We start from the raw sequence: 10,050 nt of genomic DNA, 5'->3' as shown, positions 1-10,050 counted from the left end.
CTGAAGCAATGGTGGATGCTGCTGTTTGGATAGCATGTGTATCTACTGAGAACAGCTTATCAATGGTGGCAAATCGGAGCAGCTTAATCTCTTGCTCTCCGCAGTTCAACACTCTCATGGGCACTCTTCCCTTCCATATTAATGAATAAAACTATGATGTAAATAGCATATAGATACCCCACAAATGCAGATAAAAGTAGGTTATGGGAAAAGGGGGAAGAGAGAAACAGGAAAATAGTGGAATAAAGTATACCTTCCAGGTGGGAGAGGAAATGGCAGCACAGCCAGTGGAGGTGAAGCAAGGGGAGCCTGCAACTAAAGAGTTGAGAGCGTTATCACATGGTGACTGAGCCTGATTGTAACGGGAGCATAGAGGTGCCGATCCTGTCTTACCTGCGTTGGTGTAGAAGTGGGTGTCCTGTGGTGGAGTCAGCTGTGTGCAGTGGTGGCCGTGGGTTCTTTTATGTGCGACCGTAGTAATAGCTGCGCCCACTTCCTGTATGGGAGTGGAATGCAGTGAGGCTAATGGAACGCACGCCTGCGCATTTGTGTTTAACGTCGCGCATGTGCAGAACGGAGAAAAGGCTGCGCTCACTTCCTAATGAAAGGGAGTGAGACGCAGCTGGGAAGGGAAGGGAAAAGATTAGGGTTTGGGGATGATGAAAGGGCTTTCTACGGGCAAGGATGGCAAAGGGTGGCAGTGACGGAAAGTCAGGCAGCCTGTCCTGTCCTGTCCTGTCCGTCCGTCTTTTTGTATCATGAATTGGAAAGACTGCAAGGGGGAGGGGAGGTGCTTGGAGGAGGAGGAGTTATTCAGATTAATTGCAGTGGGCGGCGGCTGCAAAAAGCATCATTCTTCTTGTTTTTGCTCTGCAAAACAGCCTTTTCAAGGGTTGGCTTGGGTGACAAAATGTCTTCTGTAGGCGTGGGTTTGTCTCCCTCTCCCTAAGATGTGTCCGGTATAGGCCAGGGTGCCACTCAAGGCCGTAACCAATTCGGGTTATAGCTTCTCGGCCTTTTGGCTAAGATCAAGTGTAGTTTCGGAGGACGCTACCTTGGTCGGTACTGGAAGGTGCCTGGGATTGCACGTCTGCCGGCCTTGAGGAAGTGTGTGCGCCTTCTGGTGACACATAGCCCTCTTGTGCCTGGACGGTTCCCAGGCAACGGGAGGCGATCACCTTTGTTATTTTGAAGTCCTACTGATAAACAGAAAAAAAAAAAAATTAAATCTGTTCTTATCAGTTTAATATCTGATACGTCCCCTCTCTGGGGACCATATATTAAATGGATTTTTAGAACAAGGAGATGGAAAAAATCTTGCTCTGTCCACTCCACGCATTGACCTGGTATTGCAGTACCTCCAGGACCGGTGCACCCCTTCTTAACCCAGTTTCCAAAAGCAGAACTCAATTCACCTGATTCAAATGAGCCCCATTAGTGAATTGAAAGAAAGCAAAAACTTTATATGCACCTCAATTTGGCCAATTCACTTTTCACACTTTCACCCTTTTTTTTATCTTTCACACCTTTTACTTGCTTTATTGATGCAAAAGCTGTGCCAAATAGCAAACTCATCTCCACTCAACTTGACCAACTCTGCTATGTCCCGTGCAGTATCTTATTCTCAGTCTTATCTAGATCATTTGCAATTGAATAGAATAGATCCCTTTTGGACACATTGGATTCAGCTGCTGCAGTGACTGCAGGTGTTAGAAGATGCAGACTTGGCATCAGGTGCTGTCTATCAGATTCCACTCCAATTAAAGCTTCCATTGTTTTTCGGTGTTTTCTTTGAGCAATGATGATGTCTTTAGTGATCTGTGGGCTCCCTCTCCTGGAGGAAGAGTTTGCTTGCTCTTGGACTTTCAAAAAGAGAGGTCATGATAGACATTTAGCTTCTGAGCCCAATTGGGGACAGTCATGGGTGATGAATGTTTTGCAACCTGCTGCGAAGCCTGATACCGCAATATAAGGAACGTCAAATACTAAGAATGGGCGGCCTATGAAAGAATTAGTACTTTCATTAAGCATACTTAAACGGCTAATTGGGAATAGACAAACTGTAAAAAGCCCTCTGAGAAAGCCCCTCTCTAACCTTTGTTAGTAAGCTTTTCTGTAGTCTGCCTGTTGATGTATTTTCCGTTTGAACAGTGCACAACATGAAGTGACGGAACACTGGCTTGTCACAATGTCCCCCGCTGACATCACGATAGCGCTGCTGCCTAGAAAGCCAGCTGCGCAGCAGAAGTTGCTCTTTGGGTGGGATGGTGGGCTAATGTATCTATTCCTGCTTGGTGTGAGTTTGACATGATCTAGAGCAACGAGTTCCAGCGGCTAGCGGTTGATTATTGGCTGTAATGGGGCTTTCTGGCTGGTGCCAGCCTTTCTTCTTAGCACACAGGAACCACAATCCCTACACCATGCTTCGATGGATTCTCTCATCCCAGCCCAGTAAAACTACATATTTCACACAGTTATAAGCAGCCCATGGGCATTCACCTGGATTAAAACCCATAACAGCTCATAGACCAAACAATCAATCTACCACTGGACCAAAGACAGGAAGCTAAATCCACTGCCTGCGGTAACTAACTTAATCCTATAGTCTACTCACACAACAAACCCAAGAGAAAGGAAAAAAACATGGCTTCGATTATCCATCCAATGAAAACGCATAACCATTGTGAGCAATGCAATTGCACACATGGTGACATGGTGCACGGCCCAATGAATCAAGTCTGTACTTCATATTCACGGTTTAAGCCCTTGGGTTCTAATGTGTCCAGAGTACATATCCAGAAAGATTCCCTTTCTTTGTGCTAAGCACAAGTCAACAATACGTTGTAAGCAGATTCTATTACCAGTCCCACACCATTTTGTGACGCATAATCGCACAGTGGCCCAATTAAGATTCCAAGTCATCGAACATGTCCCAGCCATACGCAGAGGAGGCGATAGAATTAGGAAGCTCAAAGAAAGGGAATCTTTCTGGATATATACTCTGGGCACGTTGGAACCCAAGGGCTTAAACCATGAATATGAAGAACCGACTTGATTCATTGGGCCGTGCACATTTTTTCTAACGCCCGGTTCTTTTTCGTGTTCACACTATATATGGCTCCAGTATGTATGGAGTTCCATTCTTCCTTGTTTTTTATTTGTCATGTTTGTCTGATTACCTTGTCTAACAGTTTTTTCTCCCCTTTCTTTACCTTCCAGGTTCCCATAGTCACGTGAAATATCCCTGTTGCACTTGATTACGGCTCACTATTCACTATAGGATGTCTTATATCTAACATCACACTCTCACCCATCAGCACTCTATAGGTTTGTATAAGGTATGCGCTTACACATCCGGTCCTCCATAGGTATTTCCACTTATGTAGCACTATCCCTATGATCACTCATAACTCATACCCTTGTAGTCAATTACAGCCTCCTCTCTCCCCTCTCCCCTTCTCCCTTTCCATCTATAATTTTGCCAGTACAATATTAGTTTACATTAGGCACACACTCACATATTCCTTTCCTTAGTGACTTATTGTAATTCACATTCGCATACAATTCTCTATGCCTGCCCCATTACTACATTCATACCTACTTGACCCTATCCTGATACCCCTTGTCTCACCTTGTTGGTCCCTACACCTGTTATCATCTCCTTTCCTGTGTCTGTCTTGTCACACAACACATTTTAGCATATCCCTTGTGCTCCTTATTACCTGTCCTGCCTATTAGAATTATGTCCATTATGTCCATGCATGGCCCAATGAATCAAGTCTGTACTTCATATTCATGGTTTAAGCCTTTGGGTTCCAATGTGCCCAGAGTATATATCCAGAAAGATTCCCTTTCTTTGAGCTTCCTAATTCTATTGCCTCCTCTACGTATGGCTTGGACATGTTCGATGACTTGGAATCTTAATTGGATCACTGTGTGATTATGCGTCACAAAATGGTGTGGGACTGGTAATAGAATCTGCTTACAATGTATTGTTGACTTGTGTTTAGCTCAAAGAAAGAGAATCTTTCTGGATATGTACTCTGGGCACATTAGAACCCAAGGGCTTAAACCGTGAATATGAAGTAAAGACTTGATTCATTGGGCCGTGCACCATGTCACCATGTGTCCAATTGCATTGTCCAATGGCTCACAATGGTTATGCGTTTTCATTGGATGGATAATCGAAGCCATGTTTTTTTCCTTTCTGTTGGGTTTGTTGTGTGAGTAGCCTATAGGATTAAGTTGGTTACCGCAGGCAGTGGATTTAACTTCCTGTCTTTGGTCCAGTGGTAGATGGATTGTCTGGTCTATGAGCTGTTATTGGTTTGAATGCAGGTGAATGCCCATGGGCTGCTTATGACTGTGTAAAATATGTAGTTTTACTGGGCTGGGATGAGAGAATCCATTGAAGCATGGTGTAGGGATTGTGGTTCCTGTGTGCTAAGAAGAGAGGCTGGCACCAGCCAGAAAGCCCCATTGCAGCCAATAATCACTTAATAACTTTTTCAACTTGTCATCATATGGGAGGCCTTCCATTCCTTGTAGTAGTCTAGTTGCCCACCTTTGAACTGACTCTAACTTCTGAATGTCCTTTTTAAAATGTGGAGCCCAAAACTGGTTCCCATATTCCAGATGTAGCCTTACAAGTGATTTATAGAGGTTGATCATCTTTACTTATCATTTAAAACTTTCAAACTGGTACACTCAACACATAAAGCCCCCCCCTTTTAAAGAGTAGTTTCCCTGTACCTAAGTGGGGGTCTACCTAGGTTGGAGCGAGTGGACCTTCGGGGTCCGGTGTCAGTGGTGACAGGCAGTGGGGCAGAGGGAACAGTCAGTTCCTCCTCCCTGCTATCATGTGGGGCAGGCGGAGGCGTAGGGGAGCTGGGTACAGGTACATCCCTGGGCACTGGCTCGCGGTTAACCGTTTCCATCATTTCTTCATCCACGGGTTGTGGGAACAGTATCACTGGAAGGATCACCGCACCGTTCTGTGTAGGCCAGTCTGCTGGAAAATCACCCATCATGGTGTGGATTACCTCTTTTTCCTTCTCCACTGGACTGGGAACTGGAGCCTCATCCGCTACTCTCAATGCTGGTGGGCACTTCTTCAGGTGGTCTCGGGAAACCGTGGCCAAAGTCCCCCCCTGGTCACGGCTGATCTGGTAGGCCTTCCCATTCTCCCATCCTGTGGGCTGGACTACATACGGGGTTTTTTCCCATTGATCATCCAGCTTGTGGGCCCTTCTTTTCCGCTTCAGCACTACATCCCCAGGTTGGAAGGAACCGGCAGGCGCCTTCTTGTTGAAGCACTGCTCCTGTTGTCCCCGACTCCGGCACAAGTTCTTTTCAACATACTCCTGGACCTGTCGGTACTGTGTCCTCCGCCGAGTGTCCCATTCAGCTGTCGACAGGAGTGCTTCTGAAGCTTCCAAGCCCATTTCCAGATCCACTGGTAGCCGGCCGGGACGAGCTCTCATCAGGTATGCTGGAGTGCATTTCGTAGAGCTGGAAGGGATGTTGTTGTACATATCGACCAGGTCAGGTAGCTTCTCCAGCCACAGGTTCCGCTCTTCCAGTGGTAACGTCTTGAGGAGGCCCAGGACCAAGTGGTTCATCTTTTCACAAATGCCATTGGTTTGGGCGTGGTAAGGCGTGGTCCGGATTTTCTTGCAGCCGTACAACTGGCAGAATTCCTGGAATACCTCTGCTTCAAAGGCCGGACCCTGGTCGGTAAGCACCCTCTCCGGGTACCAATGCGGTCAACAGAAATAAGCCTGGAAAGCCTTAGCAGCGGTGCGGCCGGTTAAGTCCTTAACTGGGACAACCACCAGGAACCTCGAGTAGTGGTCTACGATGGTCAGAGCGTAGGTGTACCCACTTCGGCTGGGGGTGAGCTTTACATGGTCAAGGGCAACCAGCTCCAGCGGTTGGTGTGTAATGATCGGGTGTAGGGGTGCCTTCTGGCTGGCCTCGTCCTTCCTTCTCAATGCGCAAGGGCCACATTCTCGGCACCAGGCCTCCACAGATTCCCGCATTCCACTCCAATAGAACCGCTCTCTTAACAACATCTCTAGCTTCTTCCACCCGAAGTGCACTGCACCATCATGGTATGCTTGCAGGACGGTGGGCACTTTAGCCTGGGGAATCACCAGCTGGCGGATCTTCTCGTGAGTCTTTGGATTAATCAGCTCGCGATACAACTTCCCCTGGTGTAGGTATAGCCGGGTCCGTTCTTGCCACAGACGTTGGGCTTCGGCAGGGGCAGCAGGGTCTATCCCAGCAGAACCCTGTTCCACTAGAGTCTTGACCAGGCGGACAGCAGGTGCCTGGTCCTGAGCTTCCTGCCAGTCCTGTCGGGGCAGCGGATCCAGGTTCACCCGTTGTTGGTAGACGTGCACCTTCTCAGTGAATGGCCGGTGAAATGCAGGCAACTCGATCTCTTCGAGGTCATCATCCTCTGGCCCCTCTTCCGACAGGTGGGGCATCCGGGAGAGTGCATTGGCATTGACGTTGGTACGGCCGGCCCGGTACTTGATGGTGAAATCGTAGTTGGCTAACCTGGTCACCCACCGCTGCTCCAACGCGCCCAGCTTGGCCGTATCTAGATGGGTCAGCAGGTTATTGTCTGTGTACGCGGTGAACTTGGCTGCTGCCAGGTAATGGCGGAAACGCTCGGTGATAGCCCACACCAGTGCCAAGAGCTCAAGCTTGAAGGAGATGTAGTTCTCAGGGTTCCTCTCAGTCGGTCGGAGTTTTCGGCTAGCATAAGCTATTACCTTTTCCCTTCTGTCTTGGACCTGGGATAGAACAGCCCCCAAGCCCACATTGCTGGCGTCGGTGTAGAGGATGAATGGGCGGCTGTAGTCAGGGTACGCTAGGATTTCCTCTCCGGTCAGGGCTGTTCTCAGCTGGCGGAAGGATTCCTCATGCTTTTCTTCCCACACCAATGGGGCTACTAGGGATCTACCACCCTTGGTCTGTCCTACGAGGAGGTCTTGCATGGGGGCAGCCATCTTTGTGTACCCCTTAATGAAGCGACGGTAATATCCCACCAGGCCCAGAAACTGCCTCACTTCCCTCACTGTGGTCGGTCTCGGCCAGTCTTGGATGGCGGTGATCTTCTCGGGGTTGGGGGCGACACCTTCCGCACCAACCACATGTCCTAGGTACTGCACTCTGGGTTTCAGCAGATGACACTTTGAGGGCTTCAACTTCATCCCATACTTGGCAAGGGACGCGAACACCTCGGCTAGGTGCTCCAGGTGGGCTTCATACGTCTGTGAGTACACAATCACATCATCCAAGTACAGCAAAACGGTCCCATAGGCAGTCTTCTCTCGGTCTTCCGGTGCCACGGCCACCTGCCAGTACCCGCTGGTGAGGTCAAGGGTGGAGAAGTAGTTAGCGGTTCTCAGCGAGGCCAGGGACTCTTTGATGCGGGGCAGAGGGTAAGCATCCTTATGCGTTATCTGGTTAATCTTCCGGTAATCCACACACATCCGCATGGTGCCATCCTTCTTCTTAACCAGCACCAACGGAGCGGCCCAGGGACTACAGCTGTCCCTAATAACCTCTGCCTCCTTCATGTTCCTCAACATGTCTTTGGCGCATTGGTAGTGCGCAGGGGGAATAGGCCTGTATCTCTCTTTAATAGGGGAGTGTGTACCGGTAGGGATGTGGTGTTGAACCCCTTTAATCTGCCCAAAATCTAGAGGGTGCTTGCTAAAAACCCGCTCATACTCCTGTACCACCCGGTATACCCCTTCCTTGTGGTGTATGGGGGTATCATCAGTGCCGACATGTAGCTCTCGATACCACTCGCCTAACTCCCCCAGGGATGAGTGGGAACCGGCAGCAGGCGGTGTGACCGGGGGAACGGCTTCATGGATCGTGTGGGGATCTAGAGTGAACAATTTGGCAAGGGTAGCGTACCGGGTGGTGCATGAATGCACACATATTGGTTTTATAATCTTATTGTATTACTTTATATTCTTATTTCACTTGTGCATATCTCCACCATAATCCTGGCTAAGAAATATAGCTTTTTTTGGGGTACACAGGTAGTAAGGTCTTCTTTCTATTTCTTTAGGGGTGATATAGCCTGGTGGAACTCTAGACCTCTAACATTATATATGCACCCTTTTTCTTTATGGTTCTTGGACACCTTATAACATTCTTCCATACATATATATCTTTCTCATAAATTATAAATAATTAGGCATTTTTATATATTTTATTTACATTTTCAAATAACTTTTTACAAAGCATGGGGGACATTCTCACATACATATAATTTTCATGTACGCATTCTGAAAATTTACGCATAAACCGTACACACTCCTTTTTGTAACAATTTCTATAACTCATTCGCTGAACTCTCATCCCGGATATTCATTCTTACACCGAATTTCCTGTTATAACACAAGTAAAATATATCTTTGTACCGTGTTAGCCAGTAGAGATAAACACAACATTCATGATTTTTATTCAATTTATTTTTATTTTTTAGGTTTATTAGTAGTGATGAGCGAGTACTAAAAAGCTCGGGTGCTCGAAGCTCGGGCCGAGCCTCCCAAGATACTCGTGTACTCGGCCCGAGCACCGAGCCCAATGTTATCCTATGGGAGACCCGAGTATTTTTGTGAAATGACCACCGGCAGCATGTAGAAACCCTAAAAATGGCACAAAAGTCTCCGAAGAGTGCTCAAATGACATGGCAACAGCATGGGGAAGACCCCTTGAAGCATTTATCACTCAAAAGTCACAGCTGTGAATAATTTTGTCCACGTTTTACGCCATTTTTACGGACTCACCAGAAAACCTTCCAAAATGACACCAAAATGATTTTTCATAGCGGAAATGTTAAGGGCACATACCCAATAGTGAGATAGAGCTAATGTATGTTACTTTTTGAGATCAATACATGAAAGATTTTACGTAAAACATTGTGTGGCACTCCGATGTCCCTGAGAAGAGACGTGCATAAAGGCCTCTGAGTCTAATGTGCCCATTTTGAGGAACTGAGTCTTTGTAGTATTTTCCTTTGCCAGGGCAGTCCAAAATTGTGAGGTTCACCAATGCCCCTGCATACAGACGTGCATGATGGCCTGTAAACCTGAAGTGCCCATTGTAAGGAAGTGGGTCTATTGTAGTATAGCCCTTAGGCAGGGCAGCCAAAAATTGGGAGGCTCCACGTTGTCCCTGGATAGAGACGTGCATGAGGGCCTCAAAACATTAAGTGTCCAGTGTCAGGAAGTGGGTGTATTATAGTATAGCCCTTAGGCAGGGCAGCCAAAAATTGGGAGGCTCCACGTTGTCCCTGGATAGAGACGTGCATGAGGGCCTGTAAACCTGAAGTGCCCATTGGAAGGAAGTGGGTCTTTTGTAGTATAGCCCTTTGGCAGGGCAGCCAAAAATTGGGAGGCTCCACGTTGTCCCTGGATAGAGACGTGCATGAGGGCCTGTAAACCTGAAGTGCCCATTGGAAGGAAGTGGGTCTTTTGTAGTATAGCCCTTTGGCAGGGCAGCCAAAAATTGGGAGGCTCCACGTTGTCCCTGGATAGAGACATGCATGAGGGCCTCAAAACATTAAGTGTCCATTGTCAGGAAGTGGGTGTATTATAGTATAGCCCTTAGGCAGGGCAGCCAAAAATTGGGAGGCTCCACGTTGTCCCTGGATAGAGACGTGCATGAGGGCCTGTAAACCTGAAGTGCCCATTGGAAGGAAGTGGGTCTTTTGTAGTATAGCCCTTTGGCAGGGCAGCCAAAAATTGGGAGGCTCCACGTTGTCCCTGGATAGAGACGTGCATGAGGGCCTCAAAACATTAAGTGTCCATTGTCAGGAAGTGGGTGTATTATAGTATAGCCCTTTGGCAGGGCAGCCAAAAATTGGGAGGCTCCACGTTGTCCCTGGATAGAGACGTGCATGAGGGCCTCAAAACATTAAGTGTCCATTGTCAGGAAGTGGGTGTATTATAGTATAGCCCTTAGGCAGGGCAGCCAAAAATTGGGAGGCTCCACGTTGTCCCTGGATAGAGACGTGCA

The 10,050-nt window shown here is 47.7% G+C and overlaps 1 pseudogene; it reads left to right on the top strand.

The window, feature by feature from the left end:
* Positions 1-1,173: 1,173 nt before the first annotated feature.
* On the top strand, positions 1,174-1,380 carry LOC142287511 (U2 spliceosomal RNA; annotated as a pseudogene).
* The last annotated feature ends 8,670 nt before the right edge of the window (positions 1,381-10,050 follow it).

The sequence above is a fragment of the Anomaloglossus baeobatrachus genome, unplaced genomic scaffold, assembly GCF_048569485.1.
Source record: "Anomaloglossus baeobatrachus isolate aAnoBae1 unplaced genomic scaffold, aAnoBae1.hap1 Scaffold_730, whole genome shotgun sequence".
NCBI classification, from domain to species: Eukaryota; Metazoa; Chordata; class Amphibia; order Anura; family Aromobatidae; genus Anomaloglossus; species Anomaloglossus baeobatrachus.
The sequence above is the reverse complement of the archived record's forward strand: the minus strand, read 5'-3'. Positions and strand labels throughout refer to the sequence as shown.